The sequence below is a fragment of the Petaurus breviceps genome, unplaced genomic scaffold, assembly GCF_028583685.1.
Source record: "Petaurus breviceps papuanus isolate PSGF00001 unplaced genomic scaffold, PetGlider_PUasm1.0 214, whole genome shotgun sequence".
Classification (NCBI taxonomy): domain Eukaryota; kingdom Metazoa; phylum Chordata; class Mammalia; order Diprotodontia; family Petauridae; genus Petaurus; species Petaurus breviceps.
In genome coordinates, this window is record NW_027185863.1 from 2,631,649 (window position 1) to 2,651,926 (window position 20,278).

Consider the following 20,278-nt stretch of genomic DNA (forward strand, 5'->3'; position numbering starts at 1 on the left):
TCAGGAAGAGGGAATACAGAAACTTTCTAAAGTACATGAGAAATGTCCAGCATTGTTTTTAAATTAAGTTAATTAGAAATGTAAGAATATTTCTGACATGATAGATTTTAAGTAATGCAGAAGTTATAGTAGGTGAAGACCATCTAAGTAGATCTTACATAGTTCTTCAGGAATCAACAATCAGATTTTATAGATGTTTTAAAAGGCATATACAGAAAACACCCTACTTGCCATAACTGAACATTTGACTCTAGAAGGCTATGGAGATATTTACATATATTGTGGTAAAAAAAAAAACTTGGTATTACTTAAAACACAAAAAAATCAATGTTCACATTCGTACTGAAAGCAAAGGGGCAGCTAGGGGGCTCCATGAGTAGAGCACTAGAGCAGGAGTCAGGAAGACTTGAGTTCAAATCTACTCTCAGACATTTACTAGCTATGTGACCCCTGAGCAAATCATTGAACTTGTGCTTCAGTTTTGCCAGTTGCAAAATTGAGATAATAGTAGAACCTATCTCTCAGGGTTGTTGTGAGGATCAAATGACATTTTATTTGTAAAGTGCTTAACACAGTCCCTGGTATATTGAAAGTGTATAATAAATGCTTGTTTCCTTCCCTCTTGAGCCCCTTATGGACCAACAGTGTCCTTCATTTTGAAGAAGACCAATGGCATCATGGGGTGATGTCTTGGCTCACCTGTGGACTAGATTTAAGTGAAGCAGAGCTGCACAAAGCCATCAGCCTCACTATCTCTTCCAGAGTCATGGAAGTCCAGTGGCAGGACAAAAGTCAGGACAAGTAGAGATGGGCCAGAATGCAGTGGATGACCTTGGCATCTTCCATGTCTGACCAAGCTCTAAGCTCTCCACAGCACATGCCTCAGTCATCTTCATGGCTGATGAAACAAATTGTTCTTATCAACACTTCTCCTGGGGGGTAGTCTTCACATACTTGAGGTAGACATTCCCCTAACTCACTGACAAGTTTGAGGACCATGGGTTATCCCCAGGCCAGTTTATCCTGTCTGCCAAGATGGTTTTCGGGGTGTGGCTGCTGCATTTACTACAGTTTCTTGGAGCCACAGGTGAGAGCTGTGGATGCCAAAAGTGGGATGATCAGCCCTGAAAAGAGCTCAGCAAACCCTCACATCATATGTGCTAGCTTTCCCTAAACAGCCCGTACACCCAAAAGTTTGGCAAAGATACTGGAGTGGTTTGCCATTTCCTTCTCCAGTTCATTTTACAGATGAAGAACTGATGCAAACAAGTGACTTTCCCAGGGTCACACAGCTAATGTCTGAGGCCAGATTGGAACTCATGATGATGAATCATACTGATTTCAGTGCTCTATCCAGTGCACCACCTAGTTGCTCTGGTTCTTTAAGCCTCCACTAAAGTACTTTGAAGAAAATCACTGGGGGTGACTAGGTGGCGCAGTGAATAGAGCACTATCCCTGAAGTTAGGAGGACCTGAGTTCAAATCTGGCCTCAGACACTTAACACAAAACTAGCCATGTGACCTTGGGCAAGTCACTTAACCCCAATTGCCCTCCCAAAAAAAGGCAAAAAAAAAAAGAGAAAATCACTAAAAGGTAATGCCTGACGTCTCCTCAGAAGGGATTAATAGGGTTCTTTCTAGAAGATATTCAATGTTCAAAGTAGATCAGGCATGGTATTTGGTTTTCTCTACAACAAATGAAATAGTTAAAACACAAAAGACTAGCAAGTGTTCCTTGGCTATACATTGTCCAAACGACTCCCTCAAGATCCTTATCTTCTGGTAGGGCAGGCCATGACTCATCCTTTCTCCAGTGGTATTTTTTTTTCTGAAAAGCAATGTAGTAGCTGAAAAAAGCATCCCCCAATTCTAGTTGCCTAGATCTTTCAATTATTTTGGACTTCTTGAGACTACAAGGTAGCCACCATGGTTGGAAAAATCCACCTTATTATTGCTGGTTGTTAATCTGTGCTTGTGGAAAGAAGCAAAGGAGAAGAGGCAACCAGGGCCTTATGATCCAATATCAGGCTTATGCTGCCATGTGCCAGCAGCCTGTTGAAGTGGGAGGGAGGAGGGGGGCTGGTGAAGCAAGCATTCCCTCCTTTATAAGAAGTCAAGGCTTCAGGATTTCAGCAAATAGGAAGAGATAACCAAAAGATGGAAACATTCCTTTTATTATTTACTCTGGGTTACTTTTTCTGGGTCAGGAGTTCAATCTGTTTTATGCATTTCCCCAATTCTGGGATGGGGAGGTACCCATGGGGACCAACCAGAAACCTCTGGTTGTTCAAGCTTCTTTATCAAGAAGCCAAAATATGTCTCACTGGAAGTATCCATGGCACAAGTTCAACATTACGTATATTCCATAGGATAAGCTCAAATTCAACCTATTCCCACAACAAAAAATAATGAAGTTGGGGAATGGTGATAGCTGGTTTGAGGGAAAAGATAATGAATTGAGAGAGTGGTGGCACATCCAAGTGGGACTGTCCAACTGGCAGTTGGAGATGAAAAACTCTGGAGAGAGGTTATTGCCAGGAATATAGATTTGGGAGTTATTAGCACAGAGGTAGTACTGAGGGAGATTTATTTCTGAAAGGAAATGCAGAGAAAAAAAAAGAGAGAGAAAGAGAACAGCAAAGGACTTCAGAACTGAGTCCTGGGGAACGTTCAGTTATGGAAGGAGAGGAAAGAAAGACTGTTGGAAATATATAGGTGAGCATTCAGAATAGTGTAGCATCATGGAAGCCAAGAGGGTAAAGAATATCAAGAGCAGAGGAGTCCAAAATATCAAATGCTATCTTGAGATCATGAATAATGTCAACTGGAAGAAGGGTATTCAATTTGATGATTAGAGGATCACAGTACTCAAAAGTGTGATTACAGTGGAGCTGTGGGAGCACAAGTTAGATAACAGTGAGGTAGGCAAAGAATGAGTGAGTATTGAGAAAATGGAGGAAGCCAGTATAGACACTAATCTTTTGAGAGGTTTGGCAGTGAAAAGAAGGAAGGGAAAGTAAAATGGTGGCTAGAGGGAGGAAATAAATCAAGTGTAGGTTTTGTGTTTTGTTTTGTTTTCAAAATAGAGGAGACATGTACACATTCAGAAAAGAAGCCAATGGAGAGGGAAAGACTAAAAAATGCTGTAGATCAAATATTAAGAAGTCAAGGGGGTAGAAAAGAATGGGATTAAGAAAACATGTGGAAACATTACCCTAAAAAGTTGAGAAGGAGGGAAGACGAAGAAACTCACAAATTGTCTCTCCTCTCCAGTAAAGTGGGAAAGGAGGATATGTCCAAAGTCATCTGTGAAGTGTAGTGGAGGGAACCCCACAAGAGGATATCAATTATTTAAGGAGAATAAAAATGTTTAGAGAAATATCAGCAAGCTTTTACTGAACACTCACAAGATGCACACCAGTGCTACAAAGGAAATAATGCAGTGACATCTCACTAAAGTTTGATCCTTTTATCATTGGAAAAAATCTCCTGCACAAAAATTATGTGAATAATCCCCTCTCTGGCTGGAACTAGAATAATTGAGATATAAGTAGAATGTATATATGCTAATGTGTACATTAATGTTTACTCAGAGAGGACAATAAAATCAGGAAATTGCAGACTGAACTTCCGGGCTTATTTGATGACAGGATAGGAATTAGGAAGTTCCCAGAGAAGGAGCTATGAATTTAAAATATGTTATAATACCAATGAGTAGCAAGGAAGAGTGGAAAAAGAGTAAAGATGTGAAAAGTGAAATAGAAACTTTTTTTAAAAAGGGATCTCAGAAAACATGAGAAAGCTAGAGGCCTACTGGTGTGTAGTGCCAGTGCAAGATTTACATATAGTGCTCAATCGCAAGATGTAACAGATTCTCCATAAAGAGGACAGAACCAAAACATTTAGTTAGACACCAGAAAAACAATCCCCAAACCAGTAAGCCAATTTCATCATAGTAGTAATGAAGTTAACAAGCCATAACAACACAGAGAGCCACAGCATCCTTTAGCCTGCCCACAAACCAATATAAGATCAATATTTACTCATGAATCTCTCTATCTCCTTGCCTGAGCTTCTCTCTCTCTCACCATCTCTCTAGCTCTGACTCTCAGCTTCCTGTGCCTCTGCTCTACCCTTCAGCAAACTCCTCCCACCACAGGCTCCACTACATTCAGCCTATTAGGGGGCAGAGTTTATCTGTAAAGCAGGAAAGATCTTCAAATTCCCTTAGGCCTATTAAGCAGCAGGGAAGATCTTCAAATTCCCATTCCCATTACATGGTGGTAGGATACAGCAAGGGAAAGAAAAAGACCTGACTCAGCTGAGAAGTTTCCAGTCACTGAGGGGAGAAAACTTGTCACCTGGTAGCTTCATATTTTAACTAATTTTTTTTGTTAGCTAGGCTTTCCCAGTTAAGTTGTTCTCCCTGTTGGAATACAGATACTTGAAGGGTCCTGTAATATTTCAGTGTTCTGGAGAAAGGCCCAATCATCTCAAGTCAAGTCAATGAGCATTCATCAACCACAACCATATGCCAGGCACTACTAAGTACTAGGGATATAAATACAAGCAAAAAGAAAAACATCCCCTGCCCTCAAAAAACTTAACTTCTTTTTTTAAGTTAGTTTATTTATTTTTAGTTTTCAACATTCACTTCCGTAAGTTTTAAATGTTCTCCCTCTCTTTCCCCAAGATAGCATGCAATTTGATATAGGCTCTACATATACATTCCTATTAAACATATTTTCACATTAATCATATAGTTATAGAAGAATCATAATGAATGGGAGAAACTATGAGAAAGAAAGCAAAACAAAAAAACAACCCCCCCCCCTCAAAAAAAAAACAAATAGTCTGCTTCTCTCTACATCCAGACTCCATAGCTCTTTCTCTGGATGTGGATGGCATTTTCCATCATGAGTCCTTTGGAATTATTATAGGGCCTTGCATTGCTAAAAAGGACTAAGTCTTTCAAAGTCAGTCATCACACACTGTGGCTGTTTCTGTGAACAATGTTCTCCTGGTTCTTCTCACTTCACTCAGCATTTGTTCATAGAAGTCTTTCCAGGTTAAAGAAAAAAAACAACTTCTAATGAGGAAAGCAACATATGAAAAACAACTGAAAAGACAGAGCATAAGGAAAATAACTGCACAGGGGCACAATAGAGAAAGTAGTCCAGAGAGTAAGGAGCAGAGGTGAATGAAGAATGAAGAAGAATGAAAGATGACTAGCCTAAGCCTAACCTCAAAATGGAGGTTTCAGGAGGATCTCACCAATGTGACAGAGGAGTAATAGGGGCAGAGGAAATCTTCAAGGTGAGAAGGCAGCTGAGGCATGATGACAAAGTCCTTAGGTTCAGAAATAGAGACCAAAGAGACATGAAAATAAGTGGAGGTTCTGGAAGCGTCTCACCAATAGAAGATGGTCTGAGGGATCTTTCAGGGTAAGAAAGGCCATAGGGACATTCAAGATGGGAATAGCTCAGCCAGGACTGAGAAGGACTCTAGAGTGAAGACAAGCCTGGGGTTGTTTCTGTGACTGGAGCTAAATCCAGGGAATTTGAGTTATGGCTAGGCAGCTCTGTAGTAAAATGAATCGAGGACCAAGTCTAGAGTCAGGAGACACATCTTGCTAAGTTCATTCATATCTGGACTCAGACATTTATTTGCTGCATGACCCTTGGCAAATCACTTAACCCTGTTTGCCTCAATTTCCTCATCTGTAAAATGAGAAGGAAATGGCAAACTACTCCAGTATCTTTGCCAAGAAAACTGCAACATGGGGTCATAGAGTCAGACTCGACTGAAAAATTACTCTGAGTGGTTATAGCACTTTTGAAGTACAATCCCACTGACCATACCTGGAGTTTGCCTCTTTGGAAACCAAGAAAAGAGAGTATTAGCTCTGCTTACGGGGATTGAGATGGAAAGATCAGTTAACAATATGGAACTGGAGATGGTGGCTGGTGCTAAACTGAGCCAGGATATAATGAATAATGATACTATATTTGTAATTATTTGTTTTAATATATTTAATATAGTCTTTAATCAGTATCAAAACACTGTTTGTTTTTGAAATGGCTGCATTTTGCAGTTAATGAGGACTGGGAAGGACAGAAGGGCTTACTGCATGCAACCAGAGAGGTGCAGGAGAGCTGAAGGGTCTCAGTCTTTGAAAGAGAAACACTTTCTATTGCCTTGGGGGATAGAAACAGGGAGTCATGTGGTATAAGTGCCTGAGAAATTCTTTGTTGGGCTTGTTTCAGGTAAGGGAGCCTGGTGCTGCTGAGGATTCATTTGGTCTTTAAGCTTTTGCTTCTACCACATAAAGTATACTGTAAAGATCCTTTCTTTACCTCCTCTGTTCATTGCATCTATTAAAATTATTATGAACTCTAATCTCTCAGCAATGATGGAGGGGGAGGAAAAAAGTCAGGCAAGATAACTTTCCTGGATGTTTGTGGTTTCTGCCATCGCTTTGACCTTTCTTAGTATGAGCTGATTCGAAGGATGTCTTAGTTTTTATTATCTCTTTGGGACTATCATGCGTGTTTACAGAGACACCGAGCCCTTTGTGACATTTTTTTTTGGCCATACTTTAACATTCTATCAGTAGCATCTGGATAATCTTTGAGCTGTTGTCTGATGATAATTAAATCATTTTAAATTGTACCAGAACCCTATTTTCCTATCTGCACCATTTGGAACATATGCGAATGAATTGAACACCACTTGCTGTTCATCAGAGCCCCCTCCCCTTCTCTGGTTAGCTCACACTCACTTTCTCTGCGCGCGCACACACACACACACACACACACGTTTGAATCAGTGACTAAAACAGCTCAATGCCTGGGTAAAGAACAATGCTAGGAGTTATTGTGCAAGATCTTCCAGCTTTGGTACTCTCCTACCAGAGCCAAAATCTACCCAGTCCAACAACTGCCATCCTGTTCTCTGATCTTTGTCATGCAAATGGACTAGACAAGGAGGCCTTTAAGAATTTTTTTTCACTCATGATTTTTATTCATTTCCAACTTGGGTCTTCAGAAATATCCGTCTGAGAGTTTGAACAAACCACTAATAATCTCAGGATGACCATGCCTTACACACAGTAGGTTCTTAATGAGTGTTTGATGAACTGAATTAACAGAGCTGAATTTATTGGCATCTGTGGCTAAAGTTTCTAAACACATTTGATGCAGCTAAGAGCACAGTTTACATAGGAGCAAGCCCATTTCCTAGTAATGGGCCTTTTTTTTTTCATGCTCTAATTGTGCAATAGATACTAAAAAAAAAAAGTTAGTACTACAGCATCCCAAAGAGAAACCTCACCAAGAAGGATGGAATGGAATGCTTGGGTGCCAAAGAAAGCTAGTCCCATAGTGAAAAAGACCCAGTCTCCAGCCAATTAAAAAAAAAAAAGATTTAAAAGCTTTTTTAAGGAAACAATATAAACCCAGCTCTACTTATCAATCAGTTGTTGGATTTTTCTTTGTTATGAGGAATTTGCCATCTACTTTAAATTTTGTTTGTTCCTGGCTTTCATTGATAGCAAATTGTGCCTGAGGCTACTTCTCAGAATATTTCACTGGACTCTAACCTACTTAAATTTCCAAATCTATGTGAATAATTGCAATAATTCCAATCTCAATTTTTCTTCTTCCTGCCCCTCCCTCGTAGGCAGATGGAAACACTATCATTTCACAGAAATTTTTATAAAATTTTGGTAAATCCATATTCTTTTATGAAAAAAAGAAAGAAAATAGCATATATCTTAAGAAAAGAGAAGAAAAATAAAGGAGATAATCCCTTTTGTAAAATAAAATAGAACTGGGGTTTTATTTTTTCCAGTATGTATAGTTAGACACAACCAATTTCTAAAATGCTCAGAAGGTAGAATCTGCCCAATAGCAATAAGGCATAAATATAGTGGTTTCATGCTCATGTAAGTACCTATCTTATTGTATGTTAATACTTATTTTGGTAGAAAACATTTAACATCTTAGAATGGAAAAAACCTTGTACTGAAAAGTCCTTATTTCATAGCTTTCAGATATTATATTACATATGTTTATTTCATGTCATTAACAGATAAGGTTTCATTATTAGAAAAAAAAATCCCCACAAAAACTGTGACTATTGCTAATATGCTATGGAAAGTCATGTTTTGTTCCTTTAAAAAGTAGAGTTAATTTAATCATCATCTTTGGGCACTACTTGAGCTATAGAAACAAAAATGTGTGTAAGAAAAATGTCTGGGCTTTGTTTTCTTAAATGGAATGTACCTACACATGTTAATTTTATAATATATACATATACCTACACATGTATGATCTTCATAAGTTTATTCAGCAAGAAACCAAATATGAAAGGGAAACAGATTTTTCAAATGGAGCTTTAATTGTCTTTCATGCATGTTCTACAGATCATTACTGACTGTTTACAGATCCTGCATGGAATGACTTTACACCAAAGGAGAGGGTAACATATCTTCATTGTTTGTAAAAATGACAGCTCCTAATGGACCATATTAGCTTTAACACAAACTATTAAATCCCCTTCATTAAATTATTCTGTGTTCTATTTTGGAATCTCGTTAGCTCTGGGAAGTAGGTGCAAACTCCTAAGGAAACATGAGCACACATTGAGACTATTATAGATAATGTTTATTAAATAAGCCTCTGAGGATGTTTTTCTTGGGCTGCTCTCAAGCATTTTGAAAGAGTCATGTTCCATGTTTGAGGTCCCATGTTTCTTCCTCTTAAACTATGAGCAGCTGTAGCACATGACCTACTTCTGTAGAACCCTGTAATGATTTCCTTCCTTCAGTGGCTTCAGGAGTCCTTCTTCTGCCCTGTGAAAAAAGGGACAAATATTTTAATCCAAGCAAAATGCTAAAGCAGGGTTTGTTGGTTTCAGGGAAGAAACCCAATACAGCTACATCACTGAGTGTAGGCCTCAAATTGGAACCATCTGGGCTGCAGAAGCTCTCTGAGATCTTTGGGGAAGGCATGGATATTCTTGCCTAGGGCTGGGACTCATACACCTGCAGAAACGGCAGACATGTTAGCAGACTCACCCAGGAATGCTAGCTTTTTCACAGAGCAGAGAAGCAATGCCTTAGACTAGCAGAGGTTGGTAAGAGTTTTAGGTAACTATACATCACAGCCAGTCTGAAGGTGATGTGTAAATACTCATAATAATATTCTTAATAACCCAAGTGATCTTTGGGGAACATATTGTATTCAAGTTAAGCAGAAATATAATAGATCACTATCCAATACCATGTTTTGATAAGCCGAGGGTAGGATAGACTAGGTTGACATTGAAAAAGAGCTGATTTTTTGTTGTTGTCATAGAATATAAGATTGCATGAGTGGTATAAGTTGAAAGTGTGTGTGCATTCTGGTATTCTTTTTATAAATGTCACTTTTTTCCCTCTCTCTCTAGGGCATTTAAGAATTGCTGGTTAGTCTTACTTTTAATTAAATGGAAGTATTTTTTAAATGGTCCCCACTAAGTAAACCAAAGAGGCCCTACCCACTGAGGAAAGGTTGTTAAAGACAAAGCAATCATTTAAATATCTACTATTACTGTTGCAAATTGGGTCTACTTCTACGTGTGTGGGAGTTTGAATCAACTCTTTTCCAAATAATAATTACTAGAACCTTTTGCTTAATTATCAGGTCAAAGACTAGAAATCTTATCACTTAAATATTCTAATTAAAATCCACTCCAGAAAATAACATTATCTGGAAAGAAAATGGAAAATAAGGAGTAAATTGAAATGGTGTACATGTTGCTGGTTGGCACATGAAAAATATGTCATTTTTGTCTATCTTCAATTTTTTGCTTATATTTTAGAGCAAGGTTTCTTAGCCTGGGGTCTGTGAATTTTTTGTTATATGTTTTGATAGCTGTATTTCAACATAATTGGTTTCCTTTGTTATCCCATATTTACAAACATTATTCTGAGGTGTCCATAGGCTCACCAGACTGCCAGAGGGATTAATGACATGCAAAAAAGATTAAGAACCCCTGCTTTAAAGTAAAGAAAGGTAATGATTACAATATTACTTTTGTAGAAATCCTAAATAATCTGACCACTACAAAAATCCTGAGAGTGGGAATCTCATACAGATATCAACACACAGGTTAAAGATGAATGCGTTGACCAAAAAGTCAATGGGGGGGGGAGGGGGGGGGAGGAGGGATGGCATTGAGGGAAAATATTGAGGCATTGTTTAAATATGAAAACCAATGCATTAGAGGGGTAAATTTACCCATTTGGTTTCTGGCTCATCACTAATGGTAACTAATCACAGGAGGAAAAGATCACATCCAATAGCTAGAGATGATCTATGTAGCATTAAATATGCTTAATCTTCCAAAAGAATATGTATATCTTTTTCCCAGAAAAAAAATCATTTAAATTTAACACCAAGATTCCTTCAATCCCCCCTCCCAACTTTACATTTTTTCTTTAAAATATTTTTATACTAATGTGTCAACAGAGCAAATTTATTAAATATTTTTCAAAGCATAAGAATATATATAAGTATATAATTATATCACATATTATATATACATATATGCATGTGTGTGTGTGTGTGTGTGTGTAATGAGGCTTCCAAACATATTTTAAAGACAGCTCTCTGATTGTATTGCATCTCAGTGTTGGAAAGTTTCTCACATGCAGACTTTATCACAACCCAACTGTGAAGAGTGAGGTAAAATTGTTTCAGTTGGACTCACTTCTTTTCAGATCCAAATTTATATGTGTGAATCCAAATTTTTAACCAAATCTTTGTTCTCTTTCTCTCAAGAAATTTTCACGCTCCTGCCCACGTAACCAGCTGCACGTAGCTAGCTCTTCCCACCCCACAAGCCTGACAGCCTCCACCACTGTTTCGGCAACAGGATGAGACTTAATGAAGCTCAGCACACTTCCTACTAAGCTTCCTGTGGAAAACCAGTCATATGAGACTGGGAAATGCATTGCTACAATATGGTCTGGCTTCCTCAGCCAGAAGCCAACTAAAAATCAACTTGATAACACAGCATGGGGGAAGGGTAGCAGTTTCTCAGTGTAGTTGAGGAACATTATATTGTTTAAAGCTGAGTCTTTTCCCTTCAAAAAGACAGGGTTTGTTGTGTCCATGTGTCATTGAGAGAATTCCCATGAATAATGTCAATGGAACTCCACGGAAAGAGAGCCCAATCTATAATTCTGAATGAATTAATAAAATTCTGGAAAACATTCATGGACTATTAAGAGACCAAGAAATTTCTTTAGTCCTTCTTCATTGGCCTACCCCAGTGCTAATAGCAACACTTGGCCATCTTTGTCCTAAAATTGAAATAATATAGATTTTTTTTAATTAAAAAAAATTGTTGCATGCTTCTGAAATGTCAGTTTGTAGATCAGTATTAACAGTAGACAGGACTTGATTAATTAATTGTTTAAAAAGTATTTGAGAGAGAGGAGAACCTGATGGATCCAGCTATCAATTTGCTGTTATTCCTCAGAGACAACTTCGGTCGTTCTGAAGGATGTTGGGGAATGGCAATTTCAGACTGATTCATAATTGGAGAAAGTTCCTCTCTTGATTGAGAGGGGAAAAATAAAAGATCCTGCTAAAATGGTCAGGAGGTGATGAAGACTGACTTCCCAGTCCTTTACTGCCAAATCTTAACTGCCTGAAAACTTACAGAAATGCTTGATTAAAACTAGAATAAAAATCTCCAGTTGCCTTCAGCAAACCACAGCACAAGGGTGGGAAAAACAGTGCCAGGTTGCAGTTTAAGTATAGTTTCTTGGCACCTGCTGAAAGCACAGCTCCCTTCCTGTTTAATAATTAATTCAACTTTAAAGCCCCCAAGGATCTGGACTCAGCACCAGCTTCAGAAAGCATTACAGAAACAAAATGCTTCCAGAACTGGAAAAAGGAAAGAGAGAAAGTAAGGGGAAAAAGGATAGGGGTGAGGGAGAGAGAGAGAGAGAGAGAGAGAGAGAGAGAGAGAGAGAGAGAGAGAGAGAGAGAGAGAGAGAATAACATTTCGAGAAACATCATACAGGACAGGGAAGTGGGGGGAATGGAAATGGGAGGTGGAAAGAACCAGGAGATGGAGAAATTTAAAAGCAGGGTTATTCACGGCCACTGGCACCAAGACTGCATACTGCAAGGCAAAGCCAGAAGTCATGCATTTGGGAAAAAGGCTTGTTAGCCTTAGGCTAGTGGGGACCAAGAGGGTAATGTGCTCAGTCTCTGGAAAAGGAGAAATCCAGTCTTGCTATTCATTAGTGTCCCCTGCTCATTAGTCAAAGAATCACACTGGAAATGGCATCAAAGGTAGCCATCCCTTCCCACTAACGCTTTCCTCCATCTACCCCTCCACTCCTCCCCTCTCCCATCCCCATTCTTCTTTTGCTGGGGAAAGTGTCAGAAAGATTTCCTGGTAGTAAGAGCCAAAAAGAAGAAGACATGGGGGAAGCAACACAAAACTGAGAGGAAAAGGAAAGGTCTCTAAAGAGTCCTGGATTTGAGCATTAAGAATGGTATAGAAACCAAGCAGGTTGTTTAGGTCTGAATATGCAATCATTAAACAATACCACACAAGTAAAGCCAGGCAGAATCCAGTGAAGTCACTGGATTGTGCTTTTTTTGATTTACATGATAAATCGAGTGCTTTCTGCTAGTAATAAAATGTAGGAAAATCAAGTACAAGAAATAGCACATTATGGAAGCTCAAAACAGGTAGAAACCATTAACAAGAACATCAAACCTGCTTTCCTTGCAAGAGGAATGAAGACTATCACCAGAACAGAATGTGTGTGTAACCACCTTCAGCCACTTAATCTTAAACCTAAACTACATAGGTCATTCTTTGATATCAGCAAGCCTACGAACATAAATGCATTTTTGAGATATGGCATATAATGTAAATTGATGGACTAATTAAATGAAGGAAAGAACTAGGTAACCCAATAAAAGATGAAAACTATTTATAAACTGAACTGTGTTTACTTTCTTCTTATTAGGATAAAGGAGAAGCGTAAACTTCATACACACACACACAACATCCCTCTGGGATACAATAAGGTATTTTGAATAACACCACTCATGATATTAAAATGTTGAGCTGAATGACTAATCATCCTAAGAATTTTTCCTAAGATTTTTTAAAAAAAAATGTGTTTTTCAGAACATAAACTATTTAAAAAGTAAAATGTTTTTCAGAATTAGCATAAATTATTAATGTTCTACTTCCATATCAAAACTTCTTTAAAGAAAATTTGATAGAATTAAATGAGTCCCTTTCCATATTATTTTAATTGAATATGCTCAAATATTTTGTCCCCCATTAAGATGATGGTGTTCTGTTCTCATCTTTTTTCACTCACAATGCACAAATTACCTTGAAATTATAAAAGCTATTCATCTCTAATAATACTACTAAAGTTCCCCCTGCATCAATACTTCAAAACTGTCCAATTAAAGTTTTGAAACTTAAGGCCAGTTTGGACAAAACTAGTTTCATATCAGCATACAATTTTCAAAGTTGGAAAAGTGGTTTTCTTTGTCTGTATGTGAAAATGGGATAATTAAGGTGCTGCAGTAGACAGAGCACTGGGCTCAGATTTAGGAAGACTCATCTTCTTGAGTTCAAATCTGGCCTCAAACACTAACTGTGTGAACCTGGATATGTCACTTAACTCTGTTTGCCTCAGCTCCTCATCTGTAAAAACGAGTTAAAGAAGGAAATGGCAAACCACTCCAGTATCTTTGCAGTATCTCACACAGAGTCTGATGTGACTGAAATGGCTGAACAATAACATAGGAGAAAATGTTGGCATTTGGTGCTTTGCTTTATTTATCAAGCTTCAGTATCAAACTTATATGACTGGCTGCTTAGTTTAAGTGTCATAACAAGTTTCCCTGATTCTTCATATAGCATAATTTTGACTATTTAGGACCTCCTATTGCTAGTATTAAAAGAGGAATTCTAGTTTGGTCCTAAACTTGGTTTCACTCTGAAGCCTCTGATTCCACTTGACTTGGGTCACTTTATTACCTCTTTCTTCCTCTGAAGACACATGTACTGATTGATACCAAGTGTATCTCACTTTTGCCCTAAATAATGCATGTACCTTGGAGTTGATTGGAAGTTGATATTTAAAGGGGTCCTTGCTATTTAAAGGACCCCTATGGAAAATCCTTTTGTAAAACCAGAAATCCTTTGGTAATGAAAACAATCACCTACTAGTTTATGTATTTGTACCTATCTCCTAGACTTGTTATGAATTTCAGACAGAATAATGTTTATTAAAAAAAAGCACTTCACAAATTTTAAAACATTATGTAAATGTCTAGGATCATAGGATCTGAGACTGAGGGCTAGAAGAGCTTTAGAGTTTAGCAAGTCCAATTCTCTCATTTTACAGATGTAGAAGTTATCACCCAGAGAGAGGTTAAATGATTTGTCCAAGGTCACACAGGGAATAAGCAGCAGAAGTGGAACTGTCATTTTTAAGATCCGACTATCACAAGAGGTAGCATGGGGGTTACAGAAAGAGCACTGGACTAAGAGTTAGGAAACATGAGTTCTAGGCTTTATTCCACCACTGACTTGCCTTGTGACTTCGGGCAAGTCATTTACACCCTCAGGTGTAAAGTGAGGGGGAAGGGTGGAGCAGTTATCTCCAAGGTTCCATTCAACCCCAACATTCTGTGCGTATGGCATAGTGACTGCTCTGCACGTATAACTCATCCACTAAATATTGACTAAATATTTATTATCTAATTTCATGATTAGTAACTGTTCAGATTGGCATGTCTACCACCAAGTCTTAGAGAACTGGGGTTTATATAATGTCAGTATTAAGAGCCCCATAAGCAGGGGTGGCCAGGTAGCACAGTGAGTAAGAGCACCGGCCCCAGTGTCAGGATGACCTGGGGGGTCAAATCTGGGCTCAGACACTTAGCACCCACCCAGAAACACCTGGCTGTGTAACCTTGAGCAAGTTACTTAACCCTGATTGCTTTAAAAAAAAAGAGAGAAAGCCCCATAAGCATCAGTATACCCAAAATAAAAGGGAAAAGCCATTGATATGGTAATTAAAAGCATATCACATCAGTGATAATTCCTGAAAACATTAGAAAACATTCCTCCTGAATGTGTGTGCATAGGAGATAATGGAATAATTGACAAAGAACAACAGATGAGGTCAGAGAGAAGTGAAAAAATAAAATTCAGACTTAGAAAGATTGGCCAAAAATGCTTAGCCTTGTCCTGAACTAAAAGGCAGTTGGATCCCATAACTTTGAAGAAATAAAGAGAAGGCCCTAGAGACCTCAGTTAAAAATCAAACAAAATTGAGGAATGTCACAAGCAAAAATGAACAGTAACACGATGAACTCAATGAATATAATTTGGCTGGATCATTTAAGTTCTAAAATAAAAATGAAACATCATAGATGCAAAACCTTGATAACCTAAGCCAACTCAAGCATTCATGGGTTCAGTTTGATCTTGGCTCGGAAGGAAGCTGGCAAGTTTCACCCAGGCACCAAGAGCACTTCACATCAAGGCATATGTCTTAACACTTAAAGTTGGATCTAGAAAGTTCTTAATTGCCTCTGACAGTTTTTTAAAATATAATTTCATAAAAAAATAGGTAAAAACCTCTACAACCTCTTAAGGTATTAATTTTTTTCTTAGTTTTAAACAAAATGTAAATAACCTTTTAGCCACTACCACCATCTTCCAGTGATTCACCAAGGTGAAATAGGAAAGGAATACTCTGGGTGTCTTCTAGGTTCCTTTGCAAACATGGACTTGTTTTTTTGACTGTATCAATGTGACTCTTTAAGACAAGTGATATTGTAAATGGGTACAGGTTCAATATCAAAAGGAAGGTCCCAGAATTGCTCCCATGGCAAGACTGAGTCTAAATATTATATTTCAACATGCTCTGGGCATTGCTATAAACAGAAAGCATATGAAACATTGTAAGAGCAGAGATAGCCTCCTAAAGTCTGCAAAGGAAGAAGGTGAGAAGAAAGCTGAAAAGTTCCTGGATTCAGTGGAATCCAGTCTGCTCCACCCAGAAAATCATGCTTTGGGAGAATCAATGGAAAGGAGTCTGCCCTATGAATTCACTGTTCTGTTTTCCCATCTATGAAATCAGAGGTTAGATTAAATGACCTCAGAAATACTATCTAGCACTAAATGTATGATCATAGGAAATTTGTGCTTCACTTCCATAATCCTAAGATACTAATGTTCCTCTGTTCCTCTATCAAAATGTTTTTTGGTGAACTGTCATTCTAACCTATTCTAAATTGGCAATGCCCTCAGATAAAGGTCAGAGTTTTACAGCCATCCGGTAATATAATTGGGCTAATTATTTACACAACTTCATTAAAAACATCTTCTCCTAGAATAAAGATAAAGTTTAATCTTTTCTTTTTCTAAGTTTCATCTTCCTTAATTTTGCTCTATTTTAACAATGTTTTCTGGATCAGCAGAGAACAGTAGCACAGGAATGGAGCTTGAGCTTAGAGCAATTTTATTAAACATTGGGTACCACATTATTTGCACACGAAGCTTTGACTGAAAATTTAAAAAAAAAAAAAAAGATTGGGTATTGGTTGCTAATTCTACTTCAGGGTGACTTCTCTTCAAGGGCAATTAAATAGCAGCCCCGGTCTGTTAAGTTTAGTGGCAGCTTCTCTTGTAGGCAGCAACTCATCCTCAAGGACGACTTCAGTGTAAGGGATGTTGTCTTTTACATTATTAAACTGAGGGTGCCTTTTACTCCAGACTAGCTTTTACTTGAATTGATATGGGTGAGTGTATGTATGTTCTCTGACCTTCTTTAAGAATTAAGTTTTGCTTTACCAGGTAAATGCCCCTTGAACAGAATTTTCATGGAGCGCTAGTGACATCCTGTGGTCAGTCTGGTTTAGGGCAGTCTCATTTTTCTCAGGCTACTTTTCAGGGAATGAAGGAGCAAAAAAAAATACCATATTCAATTGCTGTTTGTTTTGCAGGTCAAAAAAGGAAGAATTTTTTTTTAATTCTTTTGCTCATGATTATTTTAATGGTATGGAAAATTTCTTCTCTTTGTTTTTTTTCTGCAGTGACTATGGGACAAAGCAAAAAAAAAAAAATTCCCAAGGAGGGACATTTCTTTGAAATAAGATTCAGTCAAGTCAAAATATGGAAAGAATGCCATGATATTCAGATGATGATGCATGATAGTACCTGATTCTTGCCATCTGCTCTTTTAAGTTTCTTTGTAGTTTGGCTCAACTTGCGGCACTTGCCGGAGATGAGGGAGGCTTACATTCTGGAAGGAAAAAAAAAGCACAGCATGCTTTAAAAAGAAAAACAGTGGGTATTTTGGCATTTTTACACAGCAGATAATGCACTCATGACACTCAATTGAAGTCATTTAGTTGTAAATGCAATATTACAGTTGACAGTTTTCACTGATAAAACACTGAGAAGTCCACACTGAATAGACAGAAAGAAACAAAACTTGGGGGGCAAGGCCAATCACCAGAGTGGCCTACAAAGGGGCCTCATAAAAACATTTGTCAGGAGTGCAGAATCATAACTCAGCTCAACACACATGGTACCATCAGCAACCTGCTCCGTTTTAAGCAGTAGAGAGCAGGCATTGGAGTTTATGTTGTTCTTCTGTTTATTAAAAACGGATGGGAGAACTTGACAGAAAAATCAAACTTCTGGTCATGGCTCATTAATCTCTGTTGTATCTGTCAAATATATGTGTCTAGAATTTCAACAAGGCTCTAGAAGTGAGATTACTGCCGTGCTTTGGTATTTTCTCTAATTTTGAATGGGAAAGGATGCTGCCAATCACCTAACAGGAGAGAAGGATATGGGATCTTTGTGCCAGACTACTGTAATGGTCAGTTGTAAATGAATCTATTTAAAGACAAAATTAATGACATTTTAGTTCATATTTAGGCTATATTCTTCCTCATGAAAGGCAACAAACCTAAAGTGAATGCAATATAAAACTTAAGACTACAGACATTTCCCAAAAAAGCAACTGTGGAAACAGATCCATAGGTATATTGTTGTTGTGGGGTTTCTTCATATTATTCAAGCTTCTGGAGTGCTTGGGGGTGGAGCATCATGCCAGGGCACATAGTGGGATCACAGAAACATAGTTTTGGACCTTGAAAGGACTTTACAAAGCCTTCTAACTCAACCCCTTCATTTTAGAAATGAGGAAGCTGAGATGCAGAGAATAACTTACTCAAGGTCACACTGTTTAGTAAGTAGGTGGGAGAATCAGGTTTTTAATCCAGTTTCTCTGACTCCAGATCCAGTGTTTTCCATGTACCAGGGTTCCTTTTGCAAAAATCTGAATTGGAACCTTGATATTTCATTTTTGTTTGTTTTTTTTTGTTTTTGCTTTGTGGAGGGGGGGAAGGCGGGTCAATTGGGGATAAGTGACTTGCCCAAGGTCACACAGCTAGTTAAATGTTGAGTGTCTGAGGCCAGCTTTGAGTTCAGGTCATCCTGACTCCAGGGCCGGTGCTCTCTTCACTGCATCACCTAGCCACCCTCAGAACCTTGACATTTCAACTTAAGTTATTGGCTAGTCATATTTTCATATGTCAATTCAATTCAATAGGAATTTAAAGGTTTGTTATACAGTGCACTATGCTGGGCAATGGAAAAGATCAAATAAGATGATAACAATAACTAGCATTTATATAGCACTTTAAGCTTTGCAAATGACTTTACAAAAATATTATCTCATTTTACTGTCACTACAACCCCTTGTGAGTTAAGTGCTTTTATCATCCCCATTACAAAAATGAGGCAGTTGAGGCACTTAGAGGTTAAGTGATCTGTCCAGGTTCACACAGAGTGTTTGAGGCAGGATTCGAACTCAGATCTTCCTGAGTCCAGGTCCAGTGCTCTTATATAGTGCACTACCTGGCTGATATAGCAGGGAGTATAAAAAATGCTTACATGTAACTATAATGCAAAAGGAAAAAAAGGATGTAGAAGTTCCATGTAAATGAGAGGGTCTAAGTGAGATCTGAGAGACAGCTAGGTGATTCAGTGCATACAGTCACTAGGCCTGGAGTCAGGAAGACCAGAGTTCAGATAAGCCTCACTTCAGATAAGTGAAGTCACACTCACTAGCTGTGTGACCCTGGGCCAGTCACTTAACCTCTGTTTGCCTTAATCCACTGGAGAAGGAATTGGCAAACCACTCCAGTACCTTTGCCAAGAAAATTCTATGGGCAGCATTGGTGTCCATGGAGTCACAAAGAGCTGGACACTTCTGAATAACTGAGCGATAACAAAAAGTGAGGTCTGAGGAAGAAAAGATAATATATGATTATGATGATCAAGGAAGCCTCCACGGAACAGGTGATTCCTAAGCTGAGCCTTCGAGAGGGATTTGCACACCCAGAAAGAGTACCAAGGCCTGAATAAAGGCACACGAGGTAGGAAAGTACAGGATATGGGTGTAGGGGAGAAGGGCTGGTGGCGAAAGTAACCCAGTTGGGATAGAGCATAGAAGGTTTGGTGGGAAATAGTATGAGATAAGTTTGGAAAGATAGAGTCGAGTCAAACTGTAGAGATCCCTTAATACCCCTTAATAGGGGTTTTAGACTTTGTTTAGTAGGAAGGAGGAAACGAACAAATAAACACCTATTGTGTGCCAATAACCCTGGGATGTACGGTTCTCTGTTGTATCTGTCAAATCTATGTGTCTATCATCTGCTTTTCTTTTAAAGATGAGGAAACTAAGACAGATACAGGTTAACTGACTTACCCAGGGTCATCAAGCTGGATTTGAACTCAGGTCTCTCAGACTCCATACCCAACAACCACCTAACTACACAAATAGGTAGGTAATGGAAAATAATTCAGAGGTTTTAAGTAGTGGAATGACAATCTGATTTGTTAATATGATCCAGTAATTCCCTTGCATTTAACTAAATGACTCCCAAGATTCCTCTGAGCTCAAACATTCTGTGAAATCATCTCTAAAACCAAACAGAAGGGTTGTCCTGGAGAAAGGGAAATAGTGAATAATGTATGGATTCAGCTTGGTGCAGAAATACAGATGGGGTCAAATTTAAAAGAGAAGACTATAGATAATGTGCTTGTCCTGAGATCTTTTTCTAATTCAGTCACTATTATGATAGATAGATAGACAGGCAGACAGAGAGAGAGAGAGAGAGAGAGAGAGAGAGAGAGAGAGAGAGAGAGA

General features: G+C 38.3%; 1 long non-coding RNA gene across 1 annotated transcript in view; it reads right to left on the reverse strand.

Annotated features, from left to right (window-relative positions):
* Positions 1–7,068: 7,068 nt before the first annotated feature.
* Positions 7,069–20,278, reverse strand: part of LOC138165657 (uncharacterized) — a 37,420-nt gene continuing 24,210 nt past the window's right edge. The window contains exons 2-3 of the long non-coding RNA XR_011169394.1: positions 17,272–17,356; positions 7,069–8,854 (exon numbers count right to left, since the gene is read on the reverse strand). This is a non-coding gene — a long non-coding RNA (uncharacterized lncRNA). The remainder of the gene's footprint in view (positions 8,855–17,271; positions 17,357–20,278) is intronic.